Source organism: Schistocerca gregaria, chromosome 1 (genome assembly GCF_023897955.1).
Source record: "Schistocerca gregaria isolate iqSchGreg1 chromosome 1, iqSchGreg1.2, whole genome shotgun sequence".
NCBI classification, from domain to species: Eukaryota; Metazoa; Arthropoda; class Insecta; order Orthoptera; family Acrididae; genus Schistocerca; species Schistocerca gregaria.
This window is the reverse complement of record NC_064920.1, coordinates 1,028,184,197-1,028,196,073: the sequence shown is the minus strand read 5'-3', so window position 1 is coordinate 1,028,196,073 and position 11,877 is coordinate 1,028,184,197.

Here is an 11,877-nt window from a genome sequence, read left to right as displayed (position 1 = left end):
CGCTGCAAATATTCCTGCAATTCGCTGCAATATTCTAATGCTGCAACTTCTCTGTATACTAGAGCATCATCCGCGAAAAGCCGCATGGAACTTCGGACACTATCTACTAGGTCATTTATATATATTGTGAAAAGCAATGGTCCCATAACACTCCCCTGTGGCACGCCAGAGGTTGCTTTAACGTCTGTAGTCGTCTCTCCATTGAGAACAACATGCTATGTTCTGTTTGCTAAAAACTCTTCAATCCAGCCACACAGCTGGTCTGATATTCCGTAGGCTCTTACTTTGTTTATCAAGCGACAGTGCGGAACTGTACCGAACGCCTTCCGGCAGTCAGGGAAAATGGCATCTACCTAGGAGCCTGTATCTAATATTTTCTAGGTCTCATGAACAAAGAAAGCGAGTTGGGTGTCACACGATCGCGGTTTCCGGAATCCATGTTGATTCCTACAGAGTGTATTCTAGTTTTACAGAAATGGCATGATAGCGAGCAAAAAACATTTGTGTGAAGTGTTCATCTGGCATCATGTGTTGACTTTTGACTTGTGTTGCAGCCCAGGAGTCGTCCAAGGAGACGATCTGCAGACAATGTAGCCCCGCGCGCAGAGGTGCCCGCAAAGCCGTCGGCACACGGACCGTGCATCCGAACGTTGATCGTTGAGCGTGCCCAGTTTTTGACGTCATAGCGTGGAATAGCACGTTCGGGAGGCTTTCCGAACGTGCAGAGCAATATCTGGCATGTCAGTTATTCTAAGCGTGAGTCTTAACGTTGACCAATGAGATGGCACAACGCCACCTACGTCACAAGCACGCCGTCTCCCTACAGTACAGAGTTGTGACGCGCCATATTGGCATTCATTTCAAGCCTATATGTATATATGCCGCTTGTGAGCACCAGAAAATCGAGAATCACTGGAAAAGCCGTTGTTAACTGTGTGATTCATTCCAATAAAATAATGAGAAACATCATATTCGTGGCAAAAGAATTATTGTAACGAGCGTATTATGAGAGTAGGCTATTTGAATGCAGCGACACACTGAAAGTCCACGCAAAACGCATTGTTCTTCGTACAATTTACTATAATTAAATTTCAATTAGTAACAAATCTACGATTAAGGTTTTCAGCAACGGGTGACTTAATATGAGTAGATGCGAATGGTCTGATGTTGGTTTAGCATAATGAGTAGCGTCACTTCCCTGAGTAGTTTGTTGGGGTGGTGGTTCGTGTCTTGACACTTCCAATTTTTTTTTAAACATTCACGTTTTTTGTAGGTTTTGATACTTTATTATTAGTTTAATATATGTATATATTACAATAGCTGATGTTATGTAAATATAAGTTTACCTTTTTTTGAGGGGTGACTTTGTTCGATTAGCTTAATCTACAGGACACCTTGCGCTACTTGTATAAGGATATTTTGCTACTTTTTCTTTTACGCTTCGTAATTCACATGCTCCAAAGATTCTGCTACTGGGTAGGAACAGTGATCAAGTAAGACTGACCTTGGGCTTTTACTAAAATGGTGGAATGATGAAATAATGTTTATCTTACGCGCAGAAGTATTCCAGATTTGTAACGCACTGTGCATTTTCAACTTCTCGCGCCGTAATGAATAATCGATTAAATTGACTCACTCTGAGGATGGCCCGACCATACGAGGCCGAAATATCAGTGGAGGAATTTTTATTTGCGCGGCTGCATGCCCGAAATTTAATCGATTGTAACACACTGTTTGTAATGAAACTTTTATAAACCTGTGTCCTTATTGATTGGACATGGTACTTTCCTTTTAGTGGACGATGGAGAAAACGTGCGTTTTGATAGAGCTAACGTGGGAATTTTATGCGCACCCGTTGAGTAAACAGTGTGATTTACGAACTAGAAACATCCCTCAACTGCCGTTGGAGTGTGTTGCGATGGCGTATACCACGTTGGTGCCCACGTACCGTATGCACAAGTCGCATCGTTCCTGAGCGTTCAGCAACAAGTTGGACTTGGCACACTCAATGTTAACGTTCGACAGCACGGTCCGTGTGCCGAACGTTGAGCGCTGAGCGTGACGAGTTTCTGTGGTCATAGCGTGGAATAGCACGCTCGGGAGTCTTTCCGAACGTGCAGAGCACTATCTGGCATGTCAGATATTCTGAGCGTGCGTCTGAGCGTTAACCAAATGAGATGGCACAACGCCACCTACGTCACAAGCATGCCGTCTCCCTTCAGTACAGAATTGTGAGGCGCCATATTGGCATTCATTTCAAGCCTATATGTATATATGCCGCTTCTGAGCACCAGCAAATTGAGAATCACTGGAAAACGCATTGTTAACTGTCCGATTCGTTCCAATAAAATAATGAGAAACATCACATCCGTGGCAAAATAACTTCCGTATAATGAGGGTAGGCAATCTGAAGGCAGCGTCACAATAAAATACACCAAAAACGTATTGTTTTTGATACAATTTGTTATAATTAAATTTCAGTTAGTGAGACATCTACGATTAACGTTCCCAGCAAGGGGTAACACAATACGTTTCAATGCAAAGGATGAGATGTTGGTTCAGTGTAACGCCGGCACGGTAGCTCAGCGTGTTCGGTCAGAGAGCTGGTTGGCCTCTGTAATAAAAAAACTGAGTGGAAGGATCAACCATCGAACTTGAACAGGATGTCTTGCGACGTCCGCAACGACCAAACACAACAAACAAAAAAAAAAAAAAGAGTGTAATGAGTAGCGACATGGTACTTTGATGAGTTCGTTGATGGGACAGTGGTTCGTGTCTTGACCCTTCCCATTTTATTTTTTTTTTTTGGTGACATTCGTCTTTAGTAGGTTCTGATATTTTATTATTAGTTTAATATAAGTATATACTATAATATTTGATGTTATATAAACATAAGTACACCTTTTTTGTTCGATTAGCTTAATGTACAGGACAGCTTTCGCTACATTCGTAATTCAGATGTTGCAAAGATTCTGCTACTGCGTAGGCACAGTGATCAAGTAAGACTGACCTTGGGGTTTTACTAAAATGTGGGAATGATGAAATAATCTTTATCTTATGTGGAGAAGTATTCCAAATTTGTAGTGCACTGTTTGTCATGGAACTTTTATAAGCATGTGTCCTTATTAATTGAACACGGTACTTTCCTTTTCGTGGACGATGGAGGAAATGTGCGTTTTAATAGAGCTAACGTGGGAATTTTACACGTGCCCGTTGAGTAAGCAGTGTGATTTACGAACTAAAGGCATTCCCAACTCCCACTGGAGTGCGTTGCGATGGCGTGTACCAGGTTGGGACCCACGTACCGTATGCACAAGTCGCATCGTTCCTGAGCGTTCAGCAGCACGTTGAACTTGGCACGCTGAACGTTAACGTTCGACAGCACGGTCCGTGTGCCGACGGCTTAAGGCGGTGATTTGCGCTCACGCTGGCTAATTCGCTCGGAAGATCGGCGGCCAGTGGGGCGCGCGCCTCGGACTCCGCCGGCGGGCTGCCGGCTGGAAAATAACAGAAGCCGCGGCCGCATTTGCGATTGGCCACGCGGCGAGCCGTAGGGGAGGTGCGTGACGCGCCAGGCCTCACTTGCTGCGCTGTTCCCGGAAATCCGAACAGTCTTTTCTGCTGGCGTCCGTTGTTGTGAAGCACGACTGTCCCTCTATTCGCACTGAGGAATGACTGCTATCGACCAGGGATCTGGTACTTTTTGCCGATGATACACGTATAGCTATCACACCCAACAGACAAGAATTAACTGATTAAATTGTAAACGATGTTTTTCAGAAAATCATTAAGTGGTTCTCTGCAAATGAGCTCTCATTAAACTTTGACAAAACACAGTATATACAATTCCACACAGTAAATGGAATGAAACCATTAATAAATAGAGACTTCGACCAGAAATCGGTAGTTAAGATAGAATATTCAAAATTTATAGGTGTATGCATTGATGTGATGGGTGATGCTGAGGGAATTAGATTAGGAAATGAGACAATTAAAGTAGTAAAGGAGTTTTGCTATTTGGGGAGCAAAATAACTGATGATGGTCGAAGTAGAGAGGATATAAAGTGTAGACTGGCAATGGCGAGGAAAGGGTTTCTGAAGAAGAGAAATTTGTTAACATCGAGTATAGATTTAAGTGTCAGTAAGTCGTTTCTGAAAGCATTTGTATGTAGTGAAGTGAAACATGGACGATAAATAGTTTGGACAAGAAGAGAATAGAAGCTTTCGAAATGTGGTGCTACAGAAGAATGCCGAAGAATAGATGGGTAGATCACATAACTAATGATGAAGTATTGAACAGAATTGGGGAGAAGATGAGTTTGTGGCACAAGTTGACAAAAAGAAGGGGCTAGTTGGTAGGACATGTTCTGAGGCATCAAGGGATCTCGAACTTAGCGTTGGAGGGCAGCATGGAGGGTAAAAATCGTAGAGGGAGACCAAGAGATGAATACACTAAGCAGATTCAGAATGATGTAGGTTGCATTAAGTACTGGGAGATGAAGAAGCTTGCACAGGATAGGGTAACATGGAGAGCTACATCAAACCAGTCTCAGGACTGAAGACCACAGCAACAACTACAATGCATTGATGTGGCGTTGAACGGGAAAAAAACACACTGAGGATCTGCTGAAAGGTTTGAGTTCAGCTACTTATGCTATTAGGGTCATTGCAAATTTTGGCGATATACGTCTGAGTAAATTAGCATACCACGCCTATTTTCGTTCTCTCCTTTCGTATGGCATCGTATTGTGGGGTAACTCATCATTGCGTAAAAGAGTGTTCATTGCACAAAAGCGTGTAATCAGAATAATTGCTGGAGCTCATCCAAGATCATCCTGCAGACACTTACTTAAAGATCTAGAGATCTTCACTGTAGCCTCACAATATATATATATTCACTTATGCAATTTGTTATTATCAATCCGAACGAAGTCAAAAGTAACAGCAGTGTACATGACTACAACACTAGGAGAAAGGATGATCTTCACTAGTTAAGGTTAAATCTAACTTTGGCTCAGAAGTAGGTAAATTATGCTGCCACAAAAGTCTTTCGTCACTTACCTAATAGCATCAAAAGTCTGACAGATAACCATACAGCATTTAGGAGGAAATGAAAAGAGTTTCTTAATGGCAACTCCTTCTACTCATTATATGAATTTTTGGATGTACTAAGTGGGTAATTTGCCCAACCCTCACAAAAAAAGAAACATTAAAAATATTAAGTGCCACGTAATATTTTGTGTAATGTAATATCTTGTATAGACACCTTTTATTAACCTGACACATTCCACATCATCACGAAGTGTCGTATTCATGATCTATGGAACAAGTTCTAATCTAATCTAATCTAATCTCAAGCTCATTTCATATTTCTAGCTGACTAAGGCCGTCGATCACAGACAACTTCCAATCGAAACTTCCTGGGAGATTAAAACTGTGTGCTCGACCGAACTCGGGACCTTTGCTTTTCGTGGGCAACTGCTCTACCAACTGAGTTACCGAAGCACGACCCACGGCCGGTACTCACAGCTTTACTTCTGCCAGTATCTCGTCTCCTACCTTCCAAACTTTACAGAAGCTCTCCTGCGAACCTTGCAGAACTAGAACTCCTGAAAGAAAAGCAAAAGTAAAGCTGTGGTCTACTACCTCAACCGTCTGACGTGATACGAGATTTTCTGTCAGAAAAGTTACAGCTCGTAGTAACTGGCGGAAAGTCGTCTGTAACATATCACACGTATGCTAGCCCTGTTCGTTATTGTAGCCTCCTGGACGATTATATAGCTACTGAGGGAAAGCGGTTTTCTTCACCCTGGACCTGAACGACCGGTCTTGCTTAATGGGTTGTTTTGAGTCTACATGGTGAGCTTACAGAGAGAGTATTTTCGCCATAACGGCCGTTGTGTCCAAGGTAAGTTGTAAAAAATCTTCTTAATGTTCTATAGGAATGCAGTCTCGCACAGATAATGCTGAATAAAAAGTTCTTGGGTTTCCAGCCACGTCAAGTGATTAGAATTACACGAGTTTTTGGCCAAGCGCTCCTTGACTGCCAGGGCACAACCTCCCCTGAAGACCTGGTCGAAAAAATTTGTTATCCAACTTGCCGCATTCCACTGTTGAGAAGACCAGAACTCTGAAGATCATTGGGGCCAGTGGCTTTCCCTGTTTTCTTCTTCTTCTTCAGAGAAGCCTCGATTTCGGCAATGTTGATTTCCTTGACTGGTCTACCTCGGTCGAGATTGTCTCGAAGCAGATCAGCCAGCGTTCATTTGCTTTCTTCTAGTCGACCATCACTTCGACCGTTTCGTCTTCGATGCCGCATACACGTTGGATGTCTTCTGGTTTTCGATGCAAGTAGCAGATAAATTCACCTTCTCCTTCGTAAGTGTCAAGTGTCACGTGGAGATATCAGTACTTGTCTACAAAGTGTGACTCGTTTTCTATTACCATGAAACAGGGAAGAGTGTAACGGGTACGACAGGGAATTGGGGTGCCAGTCATTAAAAGGCTTGTCTTTACAGCGAGATCTTTCGCGAAATTACGATCATCAACTTTTTGCTCTGAATGTCAAAGTATTTTGTTCACTCCCACCCATTTAGTTGGAAATGAATATCGTGATAAAATAAGAGATCTCACTCCGTGAAGATTGAGATGTTTATTTTCCCTAAATGCTATTCGAAAGTCGAACAATAGAGAAATAATCTTGTTCTGTGAACCGTCTGCCATGAACTTCTGTGCGTATAGCAGAGTAATTATGTAGATCGAGATGAACTTGCAGTTCTTTATTGTGAGGAGCCATTAGTGTCTCACTGTTGGAATCTGGTACTTACTCTGTTCAACCTTCTCTTTTGTGCACTCGCAACAGTCTTCATTGCCGTTTTCAGATTAGAAGCACAGTATCAGGCGCATTCCCACCAATCTGATTTTCATTTGCAGCGTCAAGACATAAACAGAGATTCAGTAGCCAAAAAGTAAATTAATACAAATGCAAAGTTTTAAGGTTAGGAAGCAAAATTCAATTAAACAGCAAAAACGATTTTAATGTAATTCTTATTACTTTAAGAATATCATTTTAATGTATCAAACGATTCCTACACTAGCGTAATGACAAATAATAACCGTAACATGTGATACAAATAGCAATCGTCGGAACAGTTATTGTTCCAATAGGCAAATTAACGTGCGAGAAAACCTGATAAGACTACACTGTGTCGGTTTTGTTGACAATCAGCGTGACCTACGGTAACGTAACCTAACCCATGGTTCCAACATACCTCGTTGTTACGAAGAGTATATCTACGAAAAATGACGTCACAAAGTAAAAACTGATTCATTGGTGTAAGAGGGAGCATATAAAGTCTGGTAAATATTTAGGAAAGATGGAAGATCAATTAGTTTCCCGTCGACAAGGGGATCATTAGCGACGGAGGACAAGCTCAGATTATGGGAAGATGAAGAAGGAAATCGTCCGTGTCCTTTCAGAGAAACCATCCAGACATGCCCCGTAAGTAATTTAGGGAAGCCACAGAAAACCTATATCTAGATAGCCGGATGAGTATGTGGGCTTTCAAATAGAAAGTGTGATGAGCGGCCCTCAAATTTGTACCCTGTGACTCAGTGGTGAAATATTGAATGTTTTGGCTGATTTCCTCGTCAAGGGTCTGGGATACGTAGTTGCCGCATTACAAGCCAAATACTGCTGAGTCTACAGTATACAATATGAATATACACACGAATCGAATAATCGAAGGTTCCTTTCACTCGGCAATTGCGAATTTTGAATGTGAAATAGAAATTTATAAATAAAAGATTGCAATTAAATAAAAACTGCAGGTACTATTTTTAAAGACTTTAAATGACGAGTACGATAGCAGAAATACCTGCAAGAATGCCGTTTATTACTGTAAAACACTAACTGGTGTCAATGGTCCAGCAATTAAATAAAATATAAGTTGAATAAAAGGGAAACGACAGATTCCTACTTCACGTAATTATTTATGAACAACAACATAGCTCACGAGTTATTTACTTCTAAACGCATACTATGTCTTCATTGCAGAAGCCATCCAAATCTCACAAGCGCACAAGTCGGCACTACAAAATATTTCTGTCTCCTGTGACCACGCGCAAACTGCCCCACTCTCCAACGTAGTTCCTGCGACCCACCGTTTTACTTCTCGTCCAGCACTCCTTGTCCTGTCCAGCACTTTGCCCCCACTTCCATCCAGTCTCTCCATTAACGAGCACGGTGATTGGCTTCAGCACTCCCGCCATTTCTTCAAGCCAACACACACTCACAAACATATTGAAACGCATACAAAATACTGGACTTACATTTAAATAACGTGAAATTAAATAAATATTCGCACGGCTGGACCATAAACACGGTCTAACACACATTATTAAATACATAAACAAATAAAATAAACATATATCAAAGGAATAGAAACAGAAGCTAGGCCAGTAGCCTAATATCGTTGTGGTTTGTAAAACCCAGTAAATGTTTAACCAATTTGTTCATGAACAGTATATATCGTATATAAACAAAGAAATAGACGGATAAATATATTTATAGTCATGCTGATACGGTTTTTTCGTGTAAGGGTGTAGTACTTATGGCCTGACGAGATGAATAGTAATAGCCCACTTTGACCTCCAATAACCTGTGCACTATTCAAGTTATATGCCTGTAATTCATAACAGTTTAGGTTTAGACTAAAAGCTTTCCAAAGACACGTCAATCGACAAAATCGGATGAACTTTTTAGATAAAACAGTAGTATCAGATTGAGTCCGCCTTGATGCAAAACAACTTGTTATTCGTTTATTTCTTTATTATCCCCAACATGATGTTCGCTAAGTAAAAAGACGGCAACGAAAAGAAAGAGCACAGAAAATATGTCACAAACAGCGCCAATAATTGCTTAAAACATGCTGTAACATACAATAAATAACGTAATATGAAAGTATCAATATAAAACTATATTTCAAAAGACGATTTGTAAAAATGTGATAATGTTTACTGTGTTTTTACAACCATACCATTTTCTGCACATTTTAGATTAAAAAACACCACTGATGATGGTGATATTTGTCGCCGAAACTAGTTTGGGATAGTAAAGAAATAAACGAATAACAAGGTGTTTTGCAGCAAGGCGGACTCAATTTCTGATATTACTGTTTTTCTATGCAAACACGGACCAAATGGAAGAGTCCCAAGATAATATTAACTTTTAGATTTTGGTAATCCGTTGCTGGGTGTTACTTGTATAATTTACAGTCAGATACTAAACTAATAAAGATATTGAAACTTCCTGGTAGATTAAAACTGTGTGCCCGACCGAGACTCGAACTCGGAACCTTTGCCTTTCGCGGGCAAGTGCTCTACCATCTGAGCTACCGAAGCACGACTCGCACCCGGTACTCACAGCTTTACTTTTGCTTTTCTTTCAGGAGTGCTAGTTCTGCAAGGTTCGAAGGAGAGCTTCTGTAAAGTTTGGAAGGCAGGAGACGGATACTGGCAGAAGTAAATCTGTGAGTACCGGCCGTGAATCGTGTTTCGGTAGCTCAGATGGTAGAGCACTTGCCCGCGAAAGGCAAAGGTCCCGAGTTCGAGTCTCGGTCGGGCACACAGTTTTAATCTGCCAGGAAGTTTCATATCAGCGCACACTCCGCTGCAGAGTGAAAATCTCATTCTGGAAAGATATTGAAAATCTGATTACACCATCAGAATCGTCATCAGATAATGGTAATGTACACGTTTCTTTTTAAGGTATCGTGATTCCTCTGGCTATCGTTAATTTCTACAGGAGCTGTGAAATGTCTGCTATTACGGTTGCACGAAGTCCGCCATCTTCGGCACTCCCAGAACACATCTTCTTCATCGACAAAAAGCACAGTCCTCGTCACAGCGTCAAGGTGGAATTCCAAGCCACGGGGTCGGCCTGGACCATGCGCTGGTGCTACCACTCTTGCTCAGACCGATGCTCGGCACCACAAGGTTGCTGACGAGCCCCGGCTTGCCGAGCGGACCGTGTGCCATGCCAACTCCGAACTTAAAATATTTTCAGGGGGCCACAACGCGCCCGTTACCTCACAGGTATTTCAACCGTCGTCTTACTACAAAAGATTTTTCTAAAACAATTTTGTAGCAAAGAATTACTTTATAATTTCAATGTCTAGATCGTGAACAGCATTGACCTTATACAAAATAACTGATTTTAGAAACAATCCTAACAAGCTGATTTTCAGAACATTTACTTTTCAGAAAAGATTAGCCTATCGAAAATGATCTCTATTCTTTGACTAATGTCTATATGGGGGAGGAGAACTAACTCCCTATCTGTCAGCAATGCATAAGATATTTTTCAACAAAATTTATGTCCGACAATTAATTTCACAGTTGGGTGCTAACTACACGAAAGTATGCAAAGCTGCAAATTTACCTTAAATCAGTTCTTCACAAAACTCTTTTCAAACTCCATAATTAGTCTGATCACTGTCTTAAGCAATAACTTTCGTCAAATCTCTATTAAATGTTTAGCACCTCAATTCCAGAGAAAAATTTCCTGAACGTTCAATTCCACGTCTGCCTTCGAACATACCTCGACTTATAATCATGCTCTCTCTGTGAGCGCCTACAGGCAAATACGGTGTAACAAAACAACCGAAGATCACGAATCAACATAGCTTGCTCTCAGGTATGTGTACATCGATGTATGAAAGTAAGAAGTTAACAATTCTGCAATAGCCAAGATGACATGCACACCTGATACTGAGTGAACTGGATTTCACACGAACATTTTCGGATCCCATGTTGCTTGTTGATTCCTACAGAAGAGACTTTCGGTCTGCAGAAACCTCATAATACCCGTACATAAAACATGTTCCAAAATTCTGCAACAGACTGAAGTCAGAGGTATAAGTCTAAAGTTTTGTGATTCCGTTCGACGACAGTCTTGGAACCGGTAACGACCTGCACTTTTTTTCAATAATAGGGAACGTTTCGTTCCTCCAGTGAGGTACGGTACGTTGCTGCTAGAGGAGGAGCAAATTCTTCCTCATAATCTATGTGGAATCGTATTTGTACCCTCCTTATATATACATATCGCACAGATAAATTTAGGAAAACAACAGCTTGCTCAGATGGTAACAGGCAACCGCGCTTCCTGATTTGGACTATGATATACGGCACAATAAAAAGGATACTTCCCACACAATTTATAGAGTAATTAGCTGAGTACAAATGTAGATATAGAACTCTACGAGCATGACAATAAGAGAAAGTATGTATAAGGACACTGCACGGAACCAGTTATTATGGTCTCCCAGCCCGGAACATGAGTCCTTGCGCCTGCGGGGTAAAATACCAACAGAGGTTTCGGAGGATTTCAAAGAAGAAAGGCGTTTCCTGAAAGGCGAGGGCGTATCGAATGCCACTAACGCACAGAATGAACGCGGGAATGCGCCGAGCACACCTTGCTTACCGACACATAAAATATGAAACTTAAGAATACACCGTAGGCATTCATTAAGAAGAGGGGTGCGTCAGGCAGCCGCGCGGTGCGCTCTGCACTCGCCTGGAGGAAGCAGCGGCATTAAGAATGTCTGGGCGTGCCCTCTCCAGTCTCCAGGGAGGGAGCCACCCGTGCCCGGAGGCTGACTACACGTGCCGGCTACTTTCTTGCCGCAGGCCAATCACAAACGAGGGAACTCGGCCTTTTCCTCTTCACCTGTCGCCGGTAGCACAATACCTCAGTTCCTCGCGGTCTCCTACCAACCACTCGCTGCGAGAGGCGTTACGAACGCGCTTTGCCGGCGTCTAACATTTACAATAGCTTTATGGAGTTTTGTTGTATGATTTACGACCGTGGAATACAAC